The 14,666-nt window shown below is 37.7% G+C and overlaps 1 protein-coding gene and 1 long non-coding RNA gene across 6 annotated transcripts in view; one reads left to right on the forward strand and one right to left on the reverse strand.

Annotated features, from left to right (window-relative positions):
* Positions 1-14,666, forward strand: part of C21H3orf67 (chromosome 21 C3orf67 homolog) — a 277,954-nt gene that overhangs the window by 73,656 nt on the left and 189,632 nt on the right. The window lies entirely within an intron of this gene.
* The window catches only part of LOC115832146, a 173,699-nt gene that overhangs the window by 40,640 nt on the left and 118,393 nt on the right, over positions 1-14,666 (reverse strand). Inside the window, exon 2 of the long non-coding RNA XR_004027582.1 lies at positions 4,086-4,296. This is a non-coding gene — a long non-coding RNA (uncharacterized LOC115832146). The remainder of the gene's footprint in view (positions 1-4,085; positions 4,297-14,666) is intronic.

Raw genomic sequence — 14,666 nt, forward strand, 5'->3', positions numbered from 1 at the left:
CCTGTACAGCCCATGTTCCATGGGATGGGCCAGGGGCATTTAAATGTTTATCATAGATAAGGAATGAATCTTCAGGTTGGCCATTCCAGGATTCCCTAGCTCTGAACACATATTCTGGTGCATCTGCCATACAGGGTCATTCTAAGGGTATGCTTAAGTCATGCTATCAGGTGCGCTTATCCTACAGTTTGGTACATATAACATATATACCATGGAATACTATGTAGCCATAAAAAAGAACAAAACCATGTCCTTTGCAGCAACATGGATGCAGCTGGGGTCCATTTTCCTAAGTGAATTAAACATCAGAACAGAAAACCAAATACCACATATTCTCACTTAAAGTGGGAGCTAAACATTGAGTACACACAGACACAAAGAGGGGAACAAAAGACACTGAGAACTACTAGTAGGGGGAAGGTGGGAGGAGGGTGAGGGTTGAAAAACTATGTGTTAGGTAGGTACTGTGCTCACTACCTAGGTGACAAGATCTTTTGTACACCAAACTTCAGTGACACGCAACTCACCCATGTTACAAACTTTCACATGTACCCCCAAAACAAAAAGAAAAAGCCTCCCTTCCACCCCTCTAGATCTGTTCCCTGCCATTCTCTCACTTACTCTGTGTCCTGGGAGGTAGCCCACTCCTGTCCTCCTATGTCATACCATACGAATCACTCAGACTCCCTTGACCTCAGGCTTCTGATTTCCTCAAGCCTCCCAGCCAGTGAGAAGTACCAGCAGGAGATCAGAAGCCAGGAGAGAGAAGCCAGGGTATTCCTTCCCTCTTTTTTTGCTTTGGACTTCCTATTGATGACCCTTTCTGTAAGGATCCAGTTGCCCTGACTCTGGTTCCTTCACTTGCCCCTTTAGACCTAGGAATGGTAAAGGCTGTACATGGTTTCTATTCTGGGGATGCCTAACCGTCCCTTTGTTTCCTCAACCCTGCCCACACCTGTGTAAGGAGTTGTTTCAGGATAGTCTCTTCATTTTAACTACGTGGGATGGATTTTATTTCCTTTGAGTCTCTGACTGTAGAGAATGACACCTGGTGAGGGAGGCAGGATAATTTCTAGTCCTTTTTAGCTAGGAATTTAGATTCCATTCTCAGAGCAGTGTGAGGCCAGTGAAATATGGTGAGATGATCTGATCCCCATGTAAGATGGTCATCCTGGCTGCTCTTGAGGGTATTGACTAGAGGAGTAAGAATGGAAGCAGGGAGACCAGCTAGAAGGCTGTGAAGCCAGGAACTGTGTGGTGCCTGGGCAAGAGTGATAGTATAGGAGAGAGAGAAATGAGTGGATTCAGCATGGAACTGATAGACTTTCAGCACAGAAATGTGAGTCAAGCATGACTTAAGTTAATGATTTGAGCCATTGGGAGGTGGTGTTGGTAAGGAATTAAGGATTCTTTGTGTTTGATGGGTTTCATTTGAAATATCTGTGGAATATCCAGGAAGAGATTCAATTAAGCAGTTTGGAGTTCAAGGAATGAGTTAGGGCTGAATATCTAGATTGAGTTATGAAGATATAAAAAACATTTAAAAGTCAGGTGAGAATGGACATGATCCCCATGGAAAAGAATTTTGAAAAAAATAAAAAGAGAGCCTGGGAGCTGCTAACATTTAATCATCCTTAGAAACAATTTGAATGCATATTTTAATTCATCCCCAAATATTGTTTAAATAATATGTAAATCCAGTTTTAGAGAAAAGGAAAATGAAAATAAGGGATGCTTCAGAATCAAATGTGAAAATGCTATGTACTGTATTATACTTCTCTGCATAAAATGAACTTGATATCTAGTTGAACATATTTTTTAAAAGAGTAATAGACTGTGCCTTCTAGCAATGCTGCCTTACTTATGCTTTGAACATTGGCACAAATATAGCTCATGTAAACACTTTAGCTTTGTGCTGGAAACTTACAAATTGAGTATAGAACTGAATGAGTTAATGTACCTCCTCATTGCAAGCTCTTATTTTGAACCAACAGGATTATGCCCAGGTGGTGAGTTCTGCATATTGTCTAACTTAATTGGGAAATGTGTTTACATTGATAAGCTTCCAGCCTAATTCAAATTAGAAGAAAAGCTTTCTAATTTCACCTTTCATTTACTAGAATTTTATAAGATAAAAGAATATATAAAAATGGCACCAGTGTATTTCCACTAATGCAATCCATAATAACCAAAACAATCATTAAGCCCTGCAATAAGACATTTCTTGGTGTTTTTCTTTAGGTCCTCTACAAATGATCATCCTCTGACTCCAGGGACCTATAGATTTTATTATATGGCCTTCCAGCTTTTATATTATAGCATTGAACTGTCATCTGTACCATCCATTAGAATGTTATTGACAAAATGTCCACTCCTATTGAACTAAGTACTCAATAAACCACTATAAGTAAATTGTTGTGCTCTAACCTCGAAGGATAGTCTATTGATTCCCTCATGGGTATGCGCCTAGCAGAACGCCCCTATCTGCAGTTCCTTTGTGCCACCTATAATATGTTGTGTAATGTCTTTTTTGAGATCCCAGATCGTAAAGGAACTTTTTTTACATTCTTTATTAAAACCAAATGTTGTTTTCGCATATTTATTTTATTTCAAATAGTTAACCACCAATCATTGCTTTTTTCTTATGCTCTAAAACTCTGCCATTTTAAAATTGCATACATAATTAAAGTAATCCACACCTATAATAAGAAAGTTTGGAGTCATTTTCCAAAGGTAATTGCTTTTAGCAGGATTTTTTAGGAGTACCTCTAGAGCTTAATTGTGTGTGTGTATGTGTGTGTGTATATGATATTACAGTCCTTTTTCCCACAAGTGGAATCATACCATTCACACTTTTCGGCAGTTGGTTTGGTAGTGACAGTGGGGCTTTCTCTGTTACCTATCTTGAGACGATTTCCATACTACTAAATCTGTCTCACTCTTTTTAATAGCGCTATATATACCATTGCATGGCTAGAGCATAACCTATTTATGTATATCCTTATGGTGGACCTCCAAGTTTTCCCTCTGTTTTGCTATTAGTGTTACCATGAATATCTGTGTGTGTATCTTTGTGTACCTGTGAAATGTCCTCTATTTAAATATGTGTGAGATTTTCGTGTAAAAATGAAAAAGAATGTATATATTGCCTAAGGAGTAAAAATATTCTGCAATTATAGTGATACATTCTGGAGGGCATAGGTTAGGAAGGCTAGAAAGATCTAAAGAGTGAATGTCGGAGATATTTTAAAACATTTGACAGATTTTCCTCTTGTTGGATACTGTCCAATTTTGATTGGTGGGCAATTTATTTTAAACTTAAAAAAAAAGTTTTCAAGACTATAAATAATTGGAAATGTCTTATAATCATAGTTTGTGTTGATAATTGAGAATCCTTAACTGATTTGTGATCTGTGAAAAACATACTTTCAGTGCCAAATATCTTCTTTATTGTAAGCTTCGGAAAGTGATAGTTTGTGATGGTACTGTTAGGCTCAACAGAATAGTCAGTTAGCTGGAACAAGCAATGTCCTACATCTATGTATTAACAAAACGTTACAGTGCTTGGTATCTCCTAAAACGAAGGGTGAATTTGTTGTCAATTTATGGCAAAGGGTATGCTTGGGAGGTTAGGAGATTGGGTGGTGTTACAGATTTATAATTTGAATTCTCACTTGTATGCTAGAGATGGTTATTTTTTAAATAGGCAACTTAACACCCAAACAGTAACTTCTCCAAGGAAGGCAAATGTTACTTGAAAATAGATGATCTTAAAGAAAGGGAAAGAGAAAAACGCAATAAATTAGAGCTGACAAAGCAATTAGAAGCATACATCTGAAAGAGTAATACCCTGCATTTATAAATCAGTTTCTAAGTATTTTTATGATCATTTTCTCAGTACAATGGAAGGACAGATGTTATTATTCCCAATTTATAGGGGAGGAAATGGAAACTCCAAGAGGTTGACTCCTGTTCCTATAACCTTTTGCTTTAAGACTGATGATGTGAAAATTACAGTATTGGTTTCTGAGGGCTGCCATAACAAGTCACCACAAACTGGATAGCTTAAAACAATGTATATTTACTGTTTCTGGAAGCTGAAAGTCCAAAATCAAGGTTTCGGCAGGATTGGTTCCTTCTGGAGGCACTGAGGGAGAATCTGTACCATCCCTCTGTCCTAGTCTCTGGCAATTGCCAGCAATCTTTTGGATTCGTTTGTTTGTATGTGTATCACTCCAATCTCTGCTTCCATTGTCACACAGCATCCTCTCCGTGTGTCTTTGTTCAAATTTCCCCCTATTTATAAAGACACCAGTCATTGGATTTAAGCCCACTCTAATCCATTCTGACTTCATGTTAATTTGATTACATCTACAAATACCTTATTCACAAATAAGGTCACAATCACATGTACCGGGGTTAGGACTTGAACATATCTTTGTGGGGGACACAGTTCAACCCACAATGACTAACATTTCAGGATCAAGAGTATCACCAAGAAACTAGTGCGTTTCATAGTAATGGAATAAAAATAGTAGTTCTCATTTTATCTATACCTTTCTCCTAAAATTCCATTTACCGGAAGTCTCATCATCAATAAGTGACTAAACTAGTAATAGCTTTTTAAAATTCAGTTATAATTCACATATCATAAAATTTATCCTTTTAAAGTGGATGATTCCATCATTTTTAGTATAATTCACAGTTATGAAACCACCACCACTATGTAATTTTTGAATGTTTTCATCACGCTGAAAAGTACCTGTACCCATTAGCAGGTACTGTCCACTCCCTGCTACCCTTAGCCCTTTCTCTCTGTCTCTCTAGATTTGCCTATTTCAAATACTTCATATAAGTGGAACCATACTATATGTGGTCTTTTGTGTCTGGCTTCTTTCACTTAGCATAATGTTTTCAAGGTTTATCCATATTGTAGTGTGGAATAGATAAGAATAAGAACTATTATTTCCATTCTATTGCTATGAAAGACACAACATGGATATCAGTGATTCATTCCTTTTTAGGCCTGAAGAATAATACGTTGTATGGATATACCATATTTTATTAGTTAACTTATCAGGTGATGGACATTTGGGTTGTTTCCATTTTGGCTATTATTAATAATGCTGCTATGAACAATTCATATACCAGTTTGTGTGTGGACATATGTTTTCAATCCTCTTGGAGCTCACCTACGAGTGAAATTGCTGGGTCATGTGGAACTTTACATATTTGAAACTGTTTCCAAAGCGGCTGTATCGTTTAATATTCCCATCAGCAATGATGAGGATTCTCATTTCTCCACATCCTCATCAAGACATATTATTGTTAGTCTTTTTTTATTATACCCATCCCAGTGGGTGCGAAATGGTATCTCATGGTTTTGATTTACATTTCAGTGTTGATTAATAATGTTGAGCATCTTTCCATTTGCTTATTGGCCATTTGTATACCTTCTTGAAGAAATTTCTATTTAAATTATTTGCCCATACTAAGCAAGAAGAACAAAGCTACAGGCATCATGTTACCTGACATCAACTATACTACAGGGCTACAATAACCAAAACAGCATGGTACTGGTACAAAAACAGGCACATAGACCAATGGAGGAAAATAGAGAGCCTAGAAATAAGTCCACACATCTACAGCCATCTGATCTTCAACAAAGCTGACAAAATCAAGGAATGAGGAAAAGACTTCGTATTCAGTAAATGGAGCTAGAAGAACTAGCTAGCCATTTGGAACAGATTGAAGCTGAACCCCTTCCTTACACCATATACAGAAACCAACTGAAAATGGATTAAACACTTAAATGTAAATCCCAAAACTATAAAAACCCTGAAAGACAACCTAGGCAATATTATCCTGGATATAGGAACGGGCAAAGATTTCATGACAAAGATGCCAAAAGCAATTGCAACACAAGCAAAAATTGACAAGTGGGATCTAATTAACCTTAAGAGCTTCTGCACAGTGAAAGAAACTATCAGCAGGGTGAACAGACAACCTACAGAATGGGAGAAAATATTTACAAACAAGGCATCTGACAAAGGTCTAACATCCAGAATATATAAGGAACTTAAACAAATTTACAAGAGAAAAACAACCCCATTGAAACGTGGGCAAAGGACATGAAGAGACACATCTCAAAAGAAGACATACATGTAGCCAACAAACATATGAAAAAAAGCTCAATATCAACTGATTATTAGAGAAATAAAAACCACAATGAGATAAAAACCACAATGAGATACCATCTCACACCAGTCAGAATGGCTATGATTAAAAAGTAAAAAAAATAACATGCTGGCAAGGTTGTGGAGAAAAGGGAACACTTATACACTGTTGATGGGAATGTAAATTAGTTCAACCATTGTGGAAAGCAGTATGGTGATTCCTCAAAGAGCTAAAAGCAGAACTACCATTTGACCCAGCAATCCCATTTCTGGGTATATACCCAAAGGAATACAAATCATCCTACCATAAAGGCACATGCACGTGAATGTTCATTGCAGCACTATTCACAATAGCAAAGACATGAAATCAACCTAAATGCCCATCAATGACTGACTGGATGAAGAAAATGTGGTACATATACCACATGGAATACTATGCAGCCATAAAAAGAAAAAGATCATGTGTTTTGCAGGAACATGGATGGAGCTGGAGGCTGTTATCTTTAGCAGACTATCACAGGAACAGAAAACCAAATGCCACGTGTTCTCACTTATAAGTGGGAGCTAAATGATAAGAACTTATGAACACAAAAAAGGAAACAACAGACACTGGGGTCTACTTGATGGTGGAGGGTGGGAGGAGGGAGAGGAGCAGAAAAGATAACTATTGGGTACTGGGCTTAACACCTGTGTGATGAAATAATCTGTACAACATACCTCCATGACATGAGTTTACCTATGTAACAAACCTTCACATGTACTCCTAAACCTAAAATAGAAGTTCAAAAATTAAAAATAAATTATTTGCCCATTTTTAATTGGATTATCTTTTTATTGTTGATTCGTATGAGTTTTTTAATCTATTCTATGTACTATACCCTTATCAGATATATGATTTGTAAAAATTTCCTCCCATTCTATGGGTTGTCTTCTTACTTTCTTGATAGCATCCTTTGAGGACAAAAGTTTTTAATTTTTATGAAGTCTAGTTTATTTTTTCTTTTATTGCTTGTACTTTGGCCATCATATCTAAGAAACTATTACCTATCCTGAGCGCATGAAGATTTTCACTTATTTTATTCTAAGAGATATATAGTTTTAGCTCTTAAATGTAGGCCTTTGATCCATTTTGAGTTAATTTTTGTATGTGATGTGAGATGGGGATCAAATTTTTTTCTTTTGCATGTGAGTATTCAGTTGTTTCAGTAGCATTGTAAAAAGACTATTCTTTCCCCCATTAAATTGTCTTGGCGCCCTTGTCAGAACTCAATTATCTGTAGTTTTATTTCTGAATGTAGTTTTATTTCTAAACTTTCTATTTTTTTTTCACTGATTTATATGCCTGTCATTATGCTGATACCACACTGTCATGTTTACTATAGCTTTGTGATAAGTTTTAAATCGGGAAATGGGAGTCCTCCAACTTTGTTCATGCTTTTCAAGATTGCTCTGGGTCCTTTGCATTTCCTTATTTTAGAATCAGCTTGTCAGTTTCTCAAAGAAGTCAGCTCAGATTCTGATCGGGATAGATTAAATCTATAGATCATTTGTGGAGTGGGGGGTATTGTCATTTTAACAATGTAGGAATATTGCCATCTTAAAAATATTGTCTCCCAGTCCATTAACATGACATATCTTTCTATTTATTTCATTTTTAAAAATATATATTTTTCAGCCGGGTGCGATGGCTCATGCCTGTATCCCAGCATTCTGGGAGGCTGAGGCAGGTGGATCACCTGAGGTCAGAAGTTTGAGACCAGGCTGGCCAACATGCTGAAACCCTGTCTCTACTAAAAATACAAAAAATTAGCCGGGCATGGTGGTGGGCACCTGTGATCCCATCTACTCGAGAGGCTGAGGTGGGAGAATCACTTGAACCCGGGAGGCTGAGGTTACGGTGAGCTGAGATCACACCATTGCGCTCCGGCCTGGGCTACAGAGTGAGACTCTGTCTAAAAAAAAAAAAAATATATACATATATATATATATATATACACACATATACACACACACACACACATATGTGTATATATATACATTATGTATATATATTTCAATGATATTTTGTAGTTTTCAGTGTATATGTTTTGCACTTCTTTTGTTAAATTTATTTCTCGATATTTATTTCTTAGTATTTACTTCAGGCCAAGCCTGACGTAGGGACATGTTTCAGGAGGGAGTGGAATTACAGGGTCAAATAAGGACCTGGTGGTCTGGCCCCAGCCAAGACCTCCTCTCTGCCTCTGTTCTTAGAAAACAAGGGCCGTTCCCTGGCTTTAAGGGTCACTTCTGGGACAAAGGTCAGGGCAGGCATGGAGAAAGCTGTAAGGGATGCTCAGGAAGGAACCTGTCAAGCTTGTGTATGGCAGGACCACATGAGCACACTTAGGAAAGAACAGGGTAGGATGGGAGCCCCGGCCTTGCCAGCCCCAAGGCCCTGCGCTTTACTAATACTCAGCCATTTTTCTTGAATACTTCCCAGACTGATGCAATCCTTTGGTTAATTTCCGGTGTTTTGAAAAGTTGATCCTGACCATTTTTGTCAGTGTTCTCATTGCTTTTATGGAGCAAAAATGTTCAGAGGTCTTTTCTCTACCATTTTCACAGGCATACAATAACATTCAGTAATAGCTAACACCAAGTGCTTCTTCATCTATGCCACATACTCTTTTTTTAATGTTGTACATCAGCTGGTTACAGTATCTTATGTTCTATCAATGAAGTAAACTAATTCTACTTTATGTATAGGAGTCTGTTTGAAATACATTTAGAAACATTATTTTAATAATTGTGAAAGTTAATGTAATTCATTTAGCTATACAGATAACATTTGAGCATCTACTATATGGCAGGAATTAAATTATTTTAAAAAGTTTTAATTCTTTTATCTATATGAAATAAATATTATTATTATTGTCCTCATTTACAACTATGTAAAGCTCAGACAGGATAAGTAAATTGTCCCAGATTAAATACTAGGATGTGGTGCATCTGAGATTGGAACCTAATACCCTTGTCTCCAGAACCTAAACTTTAGCCTGAACTTTGAACAATTTAAAAAAAAAGATTTATTGAGGTGTAATACTGTTTAAATGCCATAATTACAAGGAGGTTTTATGCTTCCACTTATCCCCAAATGCTCATGTTTTTCACTCTTTTAAAATCAGAGAAGGAAACAAATCATTTTATTATTTTAGATTACTTCACCCTATGGAAAGAAATATAATGGCAAAAACGTAAACTTTTAGAGTGGTAAAATCTAGGTTTGAAACCCATTTCCACCATTTACTGGGTTTATGACATTCAGCAACTTAACACCGTCGAGCCTTGATGTCTTTATTTGTAAAATAGCAGCTCAGCTCATAACGCCAACCTCGCTGGATGGTTGTTGCAGGGCCCTGGACAGGAAGAACCACTGTGACCCTTTTAAATGAAATGGTAGAGGTATGAAGACAAATTTCACAGATAAAAAGCATACGAAACACAAATAAATGCAAACCTTGGTAAGCAAAGAAATGAAAATGAAAATGAATTAAATTCCAAAGGTGTGAATATGTGAGTAGTAGGTTGGGCAGAACCTTTTTACAAAATGTTTCAGTAGTGGTTTCAAGTGTCCACTATTGTGTTGGACTGTCCATATCATTTGGACAGGCAAGTCTACATCCAGCAACCTATCTTTAGAAAATAGAAATACCTGCAAAAATCAGTATACAATGATGTAATCACAAAATCTAATAGGAGCTATGTTAATTATGGTTCCATTTTAGGTTAGAAATATTTTGTCACGAATGCATGATACAAAAATGTGTGTGCAATTTGATATACACACAAAACCAAAAATACGTAAAGAAGTAGTTCAGATTATTATTAGTAAGTGGTAGGCGTTAACTTAAAAATCACAGCATTTATAAATCTAGAAAAGAGAACTTTATTTCTTAAGAAGGGGATTACAAGCCACAGGCGAGAGCATTGCCTCCAGCTTAAAACCCAAAGCAAGCACTTCGAGGAAGGAAGGGATAAGATAGGAATTTAAGTGGACCAGGTTAGCCAAATACACATATTCAACAAGATATAGGAGGAGCTGTGAATATTCATGAAAAGGGTTGTGTGCATGAGTGAGAAGGAAACAAACACGTTACATGCCTACCTTGGGGTGGAGACTTAACATTCAAATGTATTACAATTAGGCCCTGTACCTCAAAAGGTCTTTTCAGGACACGAAGGCATTTGAGTGACCAGCCTCCCTAAACTGGCCAGAACCAGTCCATAGTGGGTAGTCTTCTTAACAGGAGAAGGTTATTGAAATCGGTCTCTTGTCCAATTGAAGCTATAGTTATGACATCTGGAATAAGGAACTCAGAAAGTGTGTGGTGGTTGGCAAGCGGCAGCTGCTTCAGTATTGCTTATCACAAGGCCAGTGCTTGTTTAACTGCTAGAGAAAAAGAAAAACCTTGTGGCAGCTAGAACAGAGTTCATTCTTTAAGTGTAATAGTGCATAACTTAACCCTTGCCTGGACGGCCTTAGGTCCTGTCTCTAATTTGGTATCTTATTGCCACAGAGTCTGTTCTTTCAGTCTTATAACTTCTATTTTAACATGAATGCTGGTCAGTTGTATGTAAACTGCAAAAGGGAGGGGTTATAGTGAGGTGTGTCTGACCTCCTGTCCTGTCATGGCTGTAAACTCAGTTTGGGGTCCCCTTGGCCCAGAGGTAATCTGTTCAATCAGTTGTGGGGCTTAGGATTTTATATTTAGTTTACATAGGATTTGGATGATTTTTAGGTGTTTAATCTTTCTTTCCTGTTTTCTATGTTTTCCAGATTTTCCAAAATGAGCATACATTACTTTTTATGAATAATGAAAGTATCTTAAAAATTCTGGAAGGGGGATTAAAAAAACAGTGGTTCTTATTTTGAGGCTTCTCTGTTACCATCTAATGGGTCTTTAAGGGAATATATAAAAATCATTTTTAGTTTATTCTTTCCCAAGGGTACTAGGGCCACATTAATCCTTGGTTTCAGGATAGTTGACAATGACATGTTATGCTTGATCATGCTGTGATCACAAGTATTCTTGTGATTTGAATAAAAGACTGGAAAATAAGACAGAAGTTAAAATGAGAGGTGGCAGGAATTACAAAATGATAGAGTAAGGAACTCAGCAAATTCTCTTCCAGAAAAGCAATAGTAAAACTGGACAAAATAGTCAATAATAACCATTTCAGGACTATGGGCATCAACTCTTACAACAAATTACGAAGCATTTATTAAAACACACACACACGCACACACACACGCACTCACGCACACGCGTGCACATGCGCGCACGCGCACACATGCACACGTGCACACACGCACGCACACACACACGCACACAGGCACACGCGCATGCACACGCACACATGCACACACAGACACACACGCACACACAGACACACGCACACACGCACACACATGCACACACAGACACACGCACACACGCACATGCACACACACACGCACACACACATGCACACACACGCACACATGCACACGCACACGCACACACACGCACACAAACTACTGAACCTTGAGAAGAAGTATGGAAGCCTGTGGCAACTTTGGGGCTGCTGCAGTCCCTCCTTTTTTCCCCAGCTCTGTCAGTGCAGTCAATGAAAATCAGCAGCTCCATTGCCAGAGCCAGCTGACTTGATTTGGAGCACAGTGGAAATACCCCTTGCCTCTGCCTGTGTTGAAACCTTAGCAATATTAGTGGTATATGAATAGAAAAGGCCAACATCACAGCTGGCCTGAGTTTGAGATCCTGGTTGGGGCAAGCGATAGACTGGCATGTTAGCCACTCCAGGGAAGGAGTCAGCCATAGTGAGCTTTAGTAAGTACCTGCATATACCTGGGGATCTGGAAGCTATGTGCTCTCATTCTGGAGAGACTGAAAAGAGCCTTTGCTATCAACACATTTCTGGTTAAATGACAGGCCTTGTACAGTTGCAGAGGAGACAGAAGAGGGCCTAGCAGAAAGTAAAAGCTGGGCCAGGCTCGTTCACTGCCTGAGCTTTGAATTGTCCCATAATCAATGCATAGATCCATCAGCAAGGGTGGAAGCTTTACTAGTACAAAGTGTTTGAGCACAGCCTCTGACCAATTGTTGGTGACCACCAAGCAATGCTAACACAGCAGTGACCCCTAGGAAGCCAGGCTTAAAAGTAAAGTAATAACAAAAATACTGAACAGAGAATTTGTGGTCACAAATCTCAGAATACAGATTCTCTTTCAGTGCACATGGAATTTTCTCTGGGAGAAATCTTAATGCTAGGCCATGAAACAAGTTTCAATAAATTTAAGATGATTGAAATTATACAAAGTATGTTATCTGACCATAATGGAATTAAATTAGGAATAAACATCAGATAAAAAATTGAGGAAATCCTCACATACTTATAAATTAAATAATGTGTGTCTTAATAGCCAATGAGTCAAAGGATGAATAATAAGGAAAATACTTTTAATATCAGAACTGAATGAAAATGAAAATGCAGCATACCAAAATGTATGAAATGTAGCCAAAGTAGTGGTTAAAGGGAAACTTGTAGCTGTAAATTCATGTTAAGAAAGAAGAAAGATTCCCAAATCAATAACCTAAGTTTCCACCCTAAGAAACTACAAAGAGAACAGCAAACTAAATGCAAAGAAAACAGAAGGAAAATGCTGGAGTAGAAATCACAGATCAGAAAAGAGTAAAAACAGAACAGTAAATCAATGAAACCAAAGTTGGTTCTTTGAAAAGATGGACAAAACTTACAAACCTTTTGTTAAACTGTCCAAGAAAATGAGAGGAGACACAAATGACCAAAATCAGTAAAACAGGAGAACACTGCTCATAACCCTTTAGAAATTAAAACGATGAGAGAATACTGTGAACAACTTTATGCCAACTCCATAGACAATTTGGTTGACATGGAAATATTCCTCGAAAGGCAGAAACTATCACAACTGAATCAAGAAAAAAAAATAGAATATTTCAATAGACATATAACAAGTAAAGAAATTGAGTTAATAATTTAAAAATCTTCCCACCAAGAAAAATTCTAACCCAGGTTACTTTGCTGTTGAAATATATCAAATGTCAAATATTTCAGAAAATAGAAAAGGGCAGGCACAGTTTTTGTTTTTGTTTTTGTTTTTTTGAGACAGTCTTGTTCTTGTCGCCCAGGCTGGAGTGCAATGGCATGATCTTGGCTCACTGCAACCTCTGCCTCCTGGGTTCAAGCAATTCTCCTGCCTCAGCCTCCCAAGTAGCTGGGATTATAGGCACCCGCCACCACGTCAGGCTAATTTTTGTACTTTTAGTAGAGACGGGGTTTCACCATGTTGGCCAGGCTTGTCTCAAACTCCTGACCTCAGGTGATCCGCCCGCCTTGGCCTCCCAAAGTGCTATGATTACAGGCGTGAGCCACCACGCCCGGCCAAGGCACAGTTTTATTCATTATGAGACCACTATTATCCTGATACCAAAGACAATGAAGACATCACAAGAAAACTGCAGACTAATATTCATCATGAATACAGATATACAAACCTCAACAGAAATATTAGAAAACAAAATCTAGAAACATACAAAAATGATCATATACCACGGCCAGGTGGGATTTATCCCAGTAATGAAAGGTTGGTGCTATATCCAAAAATTAATTAATGTAGTATGCCCTGTTACTAGAATGAAGAACAAGAAACACATAATCGCCATAATAGGGACAGATAAAGCATATAACAAAATCTAACATCCATTTCTGATGAAAACTTTCCACAAACTAGGATAAGAAGGAAAACTATGAAAAACATGTAGCTTATCATACTGAACAGTGAAAGACTGAATGCTGTCTCTAAGATTAGGAACAAAACAAGGATGACTTCTTTCATTATTTATATTTACCATTGTATTCTGGTATAATGCAATAAGACAAGAAAAATAAATATTATAAGCCATCCTTATTGCAAAGGAAAAAGGAAGGCTGTCTTTAATCATAAACATGTGTCCATAGGAAATCCAATGTAATGCATTTTTTAAACTACTAAAAGGAATGAACGAGTTCAGCAAAGTTGCAGAATATGAAAGTCAATATATGCAGAAATGATTGCATTTCTACCAAAGAGCAATTGAAAAATGAAATTAAGAAAACAATTCCAATCCCAGTAACAGTAACATCATCAAAAGAATAAAATACTTAGGAATAATGTGTTGTTTTTTTTTTGAGACAGAGTCTTGCTCTGTCACCCAGGCTGGAGTGCAGTGGTGTGTTCTCAGCTCACTGCAACCTCCGTCTCCTGAGTTCAAGTGATTCTTCTGCCTCAGCCTCCTGAGTAGCTGGGATTACAGGCATGCGCCACCACGCCCAGCTAATTTTGTATTTTTAGTAGAGATGGGGTTTCTCCATGTTGGTCAGGCTAGTCCCGAACTCCCAACCTCAGGTGATCCACCCGCTTCGGCCTCCCAA

The sequence above is a fragment of the Nomascus leucogenys genome, chromosome 21 (assembly GCF_006542625.1).
Source record: "Nomascus leucogenys isolate Asia chromosome 21, Asia_NLE_v1, whole genome shotgun sequence".
Classification (NCBI taxonomy): domain Eukaryota; kingdom Metazoa; phylum Chordata; class Mammalia; order Primates; family Hylobatidae; genus Nomascus; species Nomascus leucogenys.